We start from the raw sequence: 12766 nt of genomic DNA on the forward strand, positions 1-12766 counted from the left end.
TAGACAATCTAGCCGCACAAAATTGTGTAACTATACTTCGCATACCACCATACTACTGTGAGCTCAATCCCATTGAGTTGGTTTGGGTTTGGGTCAAGGGTATTGTTGTCAGAAACTTTAAAAATTAAAAAAATGCAGACGTAAAAGAGCTTCCGCTAGAAAGTATCAGTAAAATTATAATAAATTGCCATTTAATAATTAAGTGAATTTTATAAAAAAATGTATTTCGTTCCAAGTTTTAACATTTTTGATGAGATTTGATTGACCTGATAAAGTTTGTTATGGGATTCTTCTCAGACTCAGCTAATTTGGAATCGTAGCTTTAATATTAAGTTTACGACTTTAATTGTCATAAAACGAGGAAAGACAACGATGACTCCATAAAAAATTCAATTACCCGCTCACAGTTTGCATTTTTAGGACGAGTCTTGGTGAAGTGTAAATAAAGTGAAGTATCAAATTGCAAATGAACCGACATAAACAAACTGGTCTCGATTTTCATCACATTTTTCTGATTCACACAGCAGCGATCAATACATCCCGTCATCAATTAACACAGGATACACCACACCACACAGGAACATAACACTTCTAATAAAATGAATACATACGATGAAACCTATAACCCGCATTCAACAAAATTTTGTAATACGTTTCTGAATATGCTTACCTAATACCTCATTTTAAAGTTTTATGGTAAGCATATTCAGAAACAGCTTTGATGGTATCCATCAACAGTAATAGGTCCCAGAACGATTAAATCATTTAACATGACCTTGGTCTTACCCAGATTCATCCGGAGACTAACACGTTGGGAGGTAACATGAAGGCTATCCAGCAGGTTTTGAAGTTCCTGCAGCGAACTTGTGATGATGAACCTTATCATCGGCAAAGCGAAGGTGTGAAGTTTGCTCGCCATTTATGTTGATGCCATAATTCTAGCGTTTTAAAGACATCTTCCAAAGCATCCGGAAACAGTTTCGGCTCGATGTAATCGGATCAGTCTTGTAGACGCGCCTTGTACTTTTGAACGACATAAACGCAGCGCCGTAAAGGCATTTTAGCACTTCAATGTATCAATCCAATAACGCCAAATCATATAAAAGCCAATCAACTAGGGATCTCCGCAGGAGGATAAGGGAGTGCACCTCCACCTTAGCACTCTAACAGACAACCTCATCTGCCCGTGGTATCTTCTGCTGATTAACAAACGAGGCTCTGGCATCCGAACAATGGCGGAAACAATTATCAGTTTACCATTCCAAAATAATAGGCACAGACCGGTGTCAGGCAGCAGCGACACCCAGTCTGGCTCTGCGATTGCCAACCCACATGCCCAGCCAGTGTGGTGATTAGGACATATAACCTAATTAGTGGCAAACCGAAAAGAAGTCCCCAGTTCCCGGCGGCTCTACTTCTGACTATGGTAACAGTCAAAGGTATAGTGAAACAGGGGATGGTAAGAATCTCTGGGTGACGACAGGCTACCAAAAACAACCGACCTTGGCAACGTATAACGGACAGACCTTAAGACTCGACGAAAGCATGACAGAGTTGGAGGCTAAACTGGAGAACATAAAATGGAATATTCTGGGGTTATGTGAAGTCTGTAGAGAAGGGGAGGACACCAAGACACTAGAATCAAGACACCTTATCTACCATAGGCAAGATGACAGGCCACCACAGAGCGGCGTCGGATTCCTTGTCAATAGAGCTCTCGTTGATAACATCTAGAAATATCAGTCCTCTTCACGGGTCACGTATCTCGTAATAAAAATAACCAAGAGACTCTTAAGGTTATCCAAGTACATGTACCAACATCTAAGCACTTAGATACTGACGTCGAAATAATGTACGAGGATATCAGCAGAGCCTTGAACAACACCCAAATCCCATTTCAACATTATTATGGGTGATTTCAACGCGAAATTGAGCACTCAGAACGGTTCCTAGTCAGTTATAGGACAACATGGATATGGAAGTAGAAATATCAGAGGCCAAATGTGGGTTGGTAGGCCAGACGAACAACCTCTTCATGATGAATTCGTTCTTTAAGCAAAAATTTAAGAATTTAATTATCTTAAGAAAAAAGGAGACCGAGACATAGTATAATCCTTTTTACAACAAGATGAAAATGACAGCTACAAAAAGCACGCAATGAATTTAGAAATTCAAAATGAGTGGTTATCCTTAGTTGAGTACTGCATCCCGGTTGCACTAAAGTGGCGCACATTGCTATATGACTGGTCTCCTGCCTTATTAAAATACTATGTTAATGCCTTTCAAATGTCTCTCTCAGATCAGAGCAACTTAGTACGATGGGGGAAAGTCACTGAAAAATCTTGCTATACTTGTGGTGAGGCAATAGGGACAGCAAGGCACTTGTTGGTTGGATGCATGGTGCTCCTGGATAGGGGTCTTTACTCACGTGATAGGGTACTTCAAATTATACGTGAAGCTATAAGTAGCTAGCTAGATCTCAAAAAGCATCGACTATAAATAAAAGACAAATTAACTTCGTCAAAACAGGTTCAATAACAAAATCATCTAGTAAACCTTACTCAATCATAGGTTCTGCACCTGATTGGACATTATTAATGGATACGTATGAGAAACATTATAAAATCCCAGTGGATGTCGCTATTTCGAGATCTAGACCAGACATTTTCCTTTTATCCAAACCGAATAGTACTTGTAGAGCTTACTATGCCATGGGAGACGAACATTCCGAAGGACCACAGTATAAAAGTAAATAAATGGCTGGATTTTTATAAATGGCACAGGCCGGTGTCGGGCAGCAACGACACCGGCTTGTACCATTTATGAAAATCCAGCGGTGCGGAAAAATCCAGCTCTGCGAATGACCAACCCGCATGCCCAGCGTGGTCATTCTTTGGGCATTAACCTATATGGACAAAGCCAAACACAAACAACCCCTAGTCCCCGGTGGCCCCGCTATTCCCGGCTCTGGCAGCGGTTGTGGTAACGGTGGGGCCAGGGGTGTCAAGAATCTCCGGGGGAGATTCCGCTGCCAGCCCTGACGACTAGACCTGGCAACATTTAACGCACGCACTTTACGGACCGAACTAACGTTTATCGTCCGCAAATCCCTCGTGAACAATGTTGTACGAGTCGAGAGTGTGTCGAGTAGGGTAGCGTACCTCGCTCTCCGAATTACCAATCGGTATTCGATGAAGATTATACAGGTTTACGCGCCGACCTCGAAACAAACCGACGAGGAGGTAGAGATATTGTATGAAGATATATCAAAAGCCATACATGTCACGCACTCCTACTACAATATTGTGATGTGGGATTTCAATGCAAAACTGGGTGTGAGGAGCGGTTCAGAGCTGAGAGTGGCGCAATTTGGTTATGGGCATCGGAACCAGAGGGGCCAAATATTGGCTGACTTCATGGAGAAGGAGGGTCTCTTTATGATGAACTCCTTCTTCAGGAAGCCGCCACAGAGGAAATGGACCTGGAAGAGTCCTGATGGTTCCACAAAAAACGAGATAGATTTCATCTTGTATACCAAACGGCATATATTCAAAAATGTATCTGTGATCAACAGAGTCAAAACCGGTAGTGATCATCGAATGGTAAGAGGAACTTTGAATATCAACTTACAGCTGAAACGGTACAAACTGGTGAACTCTAAGCTCCGACCTTCTCGTGCCCAAATCCAAATCACCGAGAGCTTTCAACTGGAGTTACAGAACCGCATCGATTGCATAGCTGATTGCGTTGATGTGGATGATCTAAACAACAGGCTTGTGGAAAATGTCCAAACGGTCGGGTTTAAGTTTTTCAAAACCCACTGTACAAAAAGAACTAACAAGTTCTCAGACCATACACTCAAGCTCTAAAAGAAAGACAAGAAATGAGATTGCAGTCCTCAACAGACGCGTTAAAATACCATTAGATTAAAAGACAGATCTCTAAATCGCAGACATGCGACTTGCGACGCTTCAACACCGAGCGTATCAAGGATACAATCGAGAACAATCGAGGCTCGAAGGTCTTCGCACACAGGATTTAATATAATAAATTGCCATTCAAATTACAATAATATATGTAACACCTAATAGAAGGAAGTATTGACGTAACACACAGTACATTGAGTAACATTTGTAAAAAACTGTATTCCGTTCCAAGTTTTAACATTTTTAATGAGATTGTTTGTGATTAACCTGGCAGATTTCGATGTGGGTTTCTTCTCAGATTCAGCCAATTTGGAATCCTAGCACTCGTAGCCTTAATCTTAAGTTTACGACTTTAAGTTTCATAAAACTTGGAAAGACAAGAATGTCTACATAAACAATTCAGTTGCCCCAGTTTGCATTTTTTGAACGAGATTTCTTTATAGTGATGAGACTTGGGCTCTGGGAGAAAGTGAAAAAAGAAGACAAAACGCTCTAGAAATGTGGTGTAGAAGAATTCCTAGTAACTTTAATTTAAAGTTTTCAACTGTACCTACCACCATTAAATAATGTCATAACTCAACGTGTCAAAAGTGCTTGTAGAGCTTAATTGAAATATATTAATTTTGAATTTGCATTTGCCTGCCATATCCTGGATACAGTTTCAAACCAACATCTCAATCCTCCAAGAACTGGGGAATAAACAGCAATTTACACAACGAGACAACTGCTGCAAGGAAAGGTCGAAAGCACAAGAGCCGTGGCAGGTCACGAATGAGCTATATCAACCGCATTCATCGCAGTCAGCGTCAATATGCAAACATCGGTATAACAGAACCTGCCGTCGACATCAGAACAGACATCGCAACCAACTGTATCCCGAACTAAAAATAAAAACTAAAACATGACACCATTTCAAGAATGTCTTTTCAAAAATTTTAATAAGAATGATGATAATCCTAATCGCCATTTTTTGTTATCTTTTTTGCCGGAGATGTAAAAATGACAGAGACAAATCTTCGAATTTCAAAACACGGAAATGACGAAAGCTTTAAATAAAGTGAAGTATCAAATTCCAAATCAGCCGACACAAACAAACTTTCGATTTCGTACCAGTCAGCTAATCCTGAATCTTGGCCGATGAAAACAAAAATGCTACCAGATTACATATTAAAATAATTCTATATTAAAATAGTTCTAAAGGATCTACAAAGTGGGAATGTTGAACTTCGCAAGTTTTGTTTTTTCCTCGTGAGAGATTAAATTATTGCCAGATTCAACGAATCTATATCAATCATATAACTAGCAAATTTTTGTAAATCATAATATTACCCCATATAGTCTTAACGTATAAACTTAATGGTTTGACCCATTTCAGAAACAAAATATTTTACCTTGGTAAAATATAATGCTTCATTTCATTTTATTTTGCAAGACACTGAACTACACCAGAACTTCATTCAAATAAACCATTACTGTAGTATAAACGATCAAGCCTCATAAGACAAGAGTGACCCATCTCAGAAACAAAATATTTTACATTGGTAAAATATAATGCTTCATTTTGTTTTTATTTTGCAAGACACTGAACTACACCAGAATTTCATTCAAATAAACCATCACTCTAATATAGTGGCTGTAATAGTTTATACTAGACTAGTCCTAACGGAACTGCAATGAGGGTTCGTTCACCAAATGGACATGTCATCAATCCACTTGCCAAACCATTAAGTATAAACTTAATGGTTTGACCCATTTCAGAAACAAAATATTTTACCTTGGTAAAATATAATGCTTCATTTCATTTTATTTTGCAAGACACTGAACTACACCAGAATTTCATTCAAGTAAACCATTACTGTAGTATAAACGATCAAGCCTTATAAGACAAGAGTGACTCATCTCAGAAACAAAATATTTTACATTAGTAAAATATAATGCTTCATTTCATTTTATTTTGCAAGACACTGAACTACACCAGAACTTTATTCAAATAAACCATTACTGTAGTATAAACGATCAAGCCTCATAAGACAAGAGTGACCCATCTCAGAAACAAAATATTTTACATTAGTAAAATATAATGCTTCATTTCATTTTATTTTGCAAGACACTGAACTACACCAGAACTTCATTCAAATAAACCATTACTGTAGTATAAACGATCAAGCCTCATAAGACAAGAGTGACCCATCTCAGAAACAAAATATTTTACATTAGTAAAATATAATGGTTAATTTCATTTTATTTTGCAAGACACTGAACTACACCAGAACTTCATTCAAATAAACCATTACTGTAGTATAAACGATCAAGCCTCATAAGACAAGAGTGACCCATCTCAGAAACAAAATATTTTACATTAGTAAAATATAATGCTTCATTTCATTTTATTTTGCAAGACACTGAACTACACCAGAACTTCATTCAAATAAACCATTACTGTAGTATAAACGATCAAGCCTCATAAGACAAGAGTGACCCATCTCAGAAACAAAATATTTTACATTAGTAAAATATAATGCTTCATTTCATTTTATTTTGCAAGACACTGAACTACACCAGAACTTCATTCAAATAAACCATTACTGTAGTATAAACGATCAAGCCTCATAAGACAAGAGTGACCCATCTCAGAAACAAAATATTTTACATTAGTAAAATATAATGCTTCATTTCATTTTATTTTGCAAGACACTGAACTACACCAGAACTTCATTCAAATAAACCATTACTGTAGTATAAACGATCAAGCCTCATAAGACAAGAGTGACCCATCTCAGAAACAAAATATTTTACATTAGTAAAATATAATGCTTCATTTCATTTTATTTTGCAAGACACTGAACTACACCAGAACTTCATTCAAATAAACCATTACTGTAGTATAAACGATCAAGCCTCATAAGACAAGAGTGACCCATCTCAGAAACAAAATATTTTACATTAGTAAAATATAATGCTTCATTTCATTTTATTTTGCAAGACACTGAACTACACCAGAACTTCATTCAAATAAACCATTACTCTAGTATAAACTATCACAGCCTCTATAAGACTTATTTTGGAACCAAAATATTTTTCACTGGTAAAATATTATGCTTTATTTTGTTTTTCTTTTGCAAGAGACTGAACTATACTAAACCATCACGCCAGCACACTAAACAACTACAAGTGGGTCATTTTGAGTACGAAATACTTTACATTGTTTTCTATCAAATAAACCATGAATGTTTACACCAGGGTAACTCTTAAACGACAGACTTACTTTATTAATATCCAATGAGGTATTTAAGAACTATTAAAATATTATGCTCCTTTTCATGACAATATGAACTACAAATATACCAAAATATTGTATTTCAATCAAATAAACAATCAGTTTGTCACTCAACATTTCATTTATTAAATTATAAGAAAAGTAAAAAAAAAATTGAAACATGCAGTATGAAAAAAAAGTATTAACTTTGTGTCAACAAAACACAAAGTTAATACTTGTTTTTCATACTGCATACTACTTTACTTCGTTAGTAAAGCATATTTTCCAATCAATTTCAATCCCTTTAATTTCTTTCTTTCTCAACTTTCAGTGGCGCTAACTTGCGACCAACGAGATAATTTATCCGTTGGACGATATTTTGTCTATTTTTTCACTTGTCGCATGTTAGCACCACTGAACTCAAGAAATTCATACTTGTTGTTCATGTTTCTTAAATCCGATTTAAGGTTTACAATTTTTATATTATGACAAAAGTTACATTGACGAAATTGCACTATTATTTCTGTAGCATCAAATTTCATTGATTGTGGTCTTTTCCACTGCTTTATTTAAAAACTCAACCTGATTCTAATGATGGAGCGTTACTTAAACCAGTGCTCTTAAAGCCAACACCATTATTTCAGCAATGAATTATCTATTATCAATGTTAACAAATTAAAAACAATAATTATGATTTATGCTTAATTGTTCATATGACTTCATCTTCTTTGATAGACAGCTGTATACATTACAGCTGAATAGTTCTGCAGCATATTTGACCTGTAAATAAAATTAATTTGGTTGAAAACTAAAAGCATTGTAGAACAAACAGGCCTGGGTATCATTACCATCATTATCAAAGTTTGGATTACCGTTGAGCACAAGTTAATTATAACATCAGTCAAGAAAAAATGTTTTTTTTTTTTAATTTCTGTTCTAACACATTGATACTGATTATAGACATCAAAAAACACATAAATTTAGCAGTTTGAGCTTTTAAAGTTTGCTTTTGTCAGATTTAGTTTGATTAAAAAGTTTTAAGGATTTTAATAATTATTTTTGTTCAACCAAATAGCAAATTGCATAATGTGTTGCACAGTAAGTGTTTACTTGACTATTAAATAATTAAAGCTGTTAGTACAATCCTTGTGTATTAGGATAATGGCATCAACGCTTGCCATAGGACATTCTTAATGCATATGGAGAGTTACGATATAGTGAAAATAATAGCTACAGAGAGTTTAGTTTGGAAAAGTTAAAGTTTACAGAATAGAAATGGCCAGTATTAATAATTATTTATATTAAATTGGATCTCATAAAGCAATTTCTGATAATCTGAATCCAGATTTTGAATCTTTTAAATATTTCGAGAGTTAATTTCCGAAATTTAAGAAGCTCAAGTACAAGCTGGTACTTTTATCGGATCACAAACAAAACATAGGTGAGCTGTGATGATTCTCACAGAATTTCTCAATGATCATTAGAAACTAGCCTGGGAGAGTTTTAAAACAGAAGGTTTGGTGGGTAACTATGACAATTGTGTAAAATTGGGCATAATCTATGCTAAAAGTTTTAACATTATGGCCAGCAAAATATCCCATACTCTTTTTATGCTGCATTCTCACCTAGATCAACCTTGATCAATAAATTTTACGCAGGGTGAAGATTTTTACTAAAGTCTGATTGAATTTGAACTATATTATAAGGGGAAATACAGAGACGAAGCGATGGAATAACACTCCATCTATGCTAATATTATAAAAAACAAAAGCTTGTGAGGGTTTTCCTTTGGTTAGACTGAACCAATTTTGAATACTCCTTTACCAATGGAAAGCCACGTTATTTGTATAATATTGGGTTATATTTTTTTTTCCATGTAAACGGTAATTAAACCTTTGATACCGCTGGGCGTGTGGTTGTACAAATATGTATAATAAAATGGATAAAAATATTCGTTTTTAAACTTGATTTTTCGTTTTTATATATATATTTGCAAATAATTTATTATAAAATTGTATAGTCTTCAATGTTTATTACAACTAAGGTAATTGTAAATAAAAATAAAATCAAAACAGAGGTATATGTATAAAACCCAGCCTTTACTTGAAAACTCGAAAAATAGCTTTAAATTCTACAAAAGCCAAAACTTTTATCAAAAACAATATTTTTTCCTTAATTTTTTATCATAAGAGATATCAAAATTGTATAATTACTAACCACTAGACCCAAAAATCGTGTTGACCGGTGTAATGAAACAAAAATATTAGTAATTTTATTACAAGATTATAATTTTTCTTTTTATTAAAAAAATATATAAAAATAATGTTAAATTAAAGTAACACTGATATAGTTCTGGATGGAAATAAGCTCGAGTATGTACAAGAGTATGTGTATTTGGGTCAGATAATTGCTCCTATAGACCAAATGTCAAAAGAAGTAAACAAGAGAATTGCTAGTGGGTGGAGAAAATACTGGTCACTAAAGGATAAATATGTCCATTAAGAGGAAAACCTTCAATACGTCTATACTCCCTTGTATAACATACGGAAGCGAAACTTGGTCCCTGACACAAAAACATAGAGAAAAGTTAGCTAAGTGTCAGAGGGCAATGGAACGAAGTATTTTGGGTATAAGACTAACGGACAGGATCACCTCAAGTGAGATAAAACATAGGACAAAACTCGCTGATGTTCTCATTAGAATCGACCGCTTGAAATGGTGTTGGACGGGACACATGTTGCGCTGCACAACCGATAAATGGAGCAAGCAGGTGACACTCTGGTACCCAAGAGACAGTACCAGACAACGTGGACGTCCAATAAGAAGGTGGGAGGACGACATCCGCCTAACCCTAACCACGCTGGACCAGAGTTGCGGCTGACAGGGTGCAATGGAAGCAGCTGGAGGAGGCCTATGTCAGAAGACACTTTGAACAGCGGGTCATAATATAATCAATTAAATCAAACACAACACTCATGTAACCAAAAGCTGTTCAAAATAAAAGGCTATTTAATTATTATTATAATTTATTAAAGTAACACATTGGAATAAGAGCCTTACCCAATCCCTGTAGAGCGTCTTTAACTCGAGAATCACTGTTTTGAGATATGACCATTTCAAGTTTTTGAAAATTTAAATAACTTATTTTTGCTATTAAATATCTTTATGTACATATCCTTCATTTAAAGATACTATACTAGTTTGTTTTATACTAGCAATAGAATTTAGTGTTGAGTTTTTTAGAATATTTTTAATTTTTCCTATATCATGTAAAATAATGAAATACTTTCAGTTATGTTAAAATAAAATTTATAATCTTACCAATTTTACTTGATACATTTTACTCTTTGCACTACTTTCCATACTAGACGAACTATTTCGCATTGGGGCTTGTATAATCACTTAATTGTGAGTTAGTTAAAGTTACCCACCAAAGTTAGAGATTGTTCATACTTTTTCAAGTAAAAAGTCACTGGTATTTAGGTTATATTGAACTGACTGATATATTTTATGAAATATGAATTACATTACAAAAATGATGATATTTAGAGAAAAAATGGTGATTTTATGATGTTGATAACTCAAAATGGCAACTTTGCGACTTGGTGACTTATAGCTACATGGATGATATGGTAGCCAGACATACTACAATTTATGAGACATACATAGTCACCTACCTTCAGGTAAGATTGCAGTCAAGGGCTGATGTGCTATTGAATAAAAAAGGTCATTATCATACTCACTCAATAGATGATTCCATCAGTTACTCGGGACTGTCAATTCGTTTCTTGAAGTCCTGGCTGGTGAAAGCTGCTGGCTCAGTCAGCCTTTAAGCCTCTTCATCTTCAGCCGCACAAACTTGGTGCTTGGACATTGCTGCCTTTGATGGCTGTTCTGTTCTGATCTGTATATAACATAATTAATTAATTAGTTGGCATGATTAAGGGCCCTGTATGTGTTTGAAAATAGTCTGGTATACTCCGACGTTTTATCATGTGAGTTTTAGCCATGTTTCATAATAAATTAATACGATAAAATCTAAAATGAAATAATTCTTTTTTTTTGGATTAAAGTCACGTGATAACACTAAATCAACCACTCTTGCCTCATTGATCGACTGTTTAGACTAGGTCTAGTATCTGATCACAAGGTCCTGGAACACCTAGATAAGAGATACTAAGCTTTTCTTTCTTTTGATAAACTTTTAGTAATTATCAACTTGGATTTGTAAAGTTGGTGGTGTTATACCATTGGGAATATGCTGTTGGTTCTGGTCATTATCATTTCATATTCTGATAATAGTTTCAACAAACTATACATTACTTATTAGTAGTACTAACTAGACAAACTATTGTGCATCGGGGCTCATATAATCACTTAATTGTGAGTTAGTGAAAGTTAAGAACCAAAGTTGAAATTTTTTTACCATTTTTCAAGTAAACAGTTTCTCTGCGTGATTGAATAAAAATGAGGAGATCCGCAGACAAACCAAAGTCACTGGCATAACTCAGTGAGTCATAAGCTTAAGTGGCAAGGTGTCCCAAGGTTCTGGACTCTGCACCGGAACGCGCAGTATTGGTGGATCCCCTACTAGGTGGACCGAGGACATAACATGACAAAAATATCATTGACTAAAAAAATATTAACGCATCGACTGCGAGCGTATTGCCAATAAGTTTTCAGAATCTATTAAAACATGCAGAAACACTATGTTCTTTACAATCTACGATAATCTATAGAGAATTATACAAACGTAACATTTTTTAATAACAAAAATTACATGACGCCATCATAGTCAGCCATATTGAAATTTAAATGTCCCCAATATAAGTTATTTTCTTATTCTTACCTGGAGTCCGGGAAGTGGGAACTGAATCTTGGATGTAGTACCTGCAATAAAAAAATACCTAGTTTACGTACATAGTGAATCAATGGTGAAAATTTACCTCAATCACCAACCAGCATGCTGGCCCCCGCCATGTCTCGAGATTTTCAACTAACAATAACAAGCGCCGAACTATTGCAAAAATAATAACTTCAATAACAAAGGATAGATCTTGTAGATTAGATATAAATTATAATTTATCATTATTTAACTTTACGACAAAAACAAGAAGATTTTGACCGGCTTCTTCACTTCACGTTCATGAAAAGAAAAGAAAGGAAGCAGCCTAATCAATACAATGCAATGGCGGACGCCAGTGTTACCAACTCTCCAAAATATTTATCCCTAAAGTTTGTGTCAAAAACCCCTAAAATCACCTTAATTATCGAGTTTTCCCCCTAAAAATATAAATTCATAATAATTTAGAAATAATAACCTGCTGTAATATGTTTCAAAAGTCTATATTTAATACAGACAAAATATTACGTCTTTATCTGAAAATTCAGATTTTTGAAATCGTACAGTGACTAAATATATGAATAAATTTAACATTTTTTTTTATTCGATGAAAATTGCCGCCAGTTGCCTCAGAGTGGTAGTAGAATAACGTATTGTATATTGTTATAAGTCGCTCGGTCAAGAAAGAAATATTAAAATTATCATCAATTTAAAAATATTAAAGAGTCAAAAAATCCCTGA

At 35.0% G+C, this 12766-nt stretch overlaps 1 long non-coding RNA gene across 2 annotated transcripts in view; it reads right to left on the bottom strand.

Annotated features, from left to right (window-relative positions):
• The window catches only part of LOC128199759 (uncharacterized), a 33511-nt gene extending 21128 nt beyond the window's left edge, over positions 1-12383 (bottom strand). The window contains exons 1-3 of one of the 2 annotated variants that reach the window (XR_008252330.1): positions 12032-12383; positions 10926-11086; positions 1-7962 (exon numbers count right to left, since the gene is read on the bottom strand). The exon at positions 1-7962 is cut by the window's left edge and continues 21128 nt beyond it. This is a non-coding gene — a long non-coding RNA (uncharacterized LOC128199759). The remainder of the gene's footprint in view (positions 7963-10925; positions 11087-12031) is intronic. The other variant, XR_008252331.1, reaches the window with a different exon arrangement.
• Positions 12384-12766: the final 383 nt, after the last annotated feature.

Source organism: Bicyclus anynana, chromosome Z, assembly GCF_947172395.1.
Source record: "Bicyclus anynana chromosome Z, ilBicAnyn1.1, whole genome shotgun sequence".
Taxonomy (NCBI): Eukaryota; Metazoa; Arthropoda; class Insecta; order Lepidoptera; family Nymphalidae; genus Bicyclus; species Bicyclus anynana.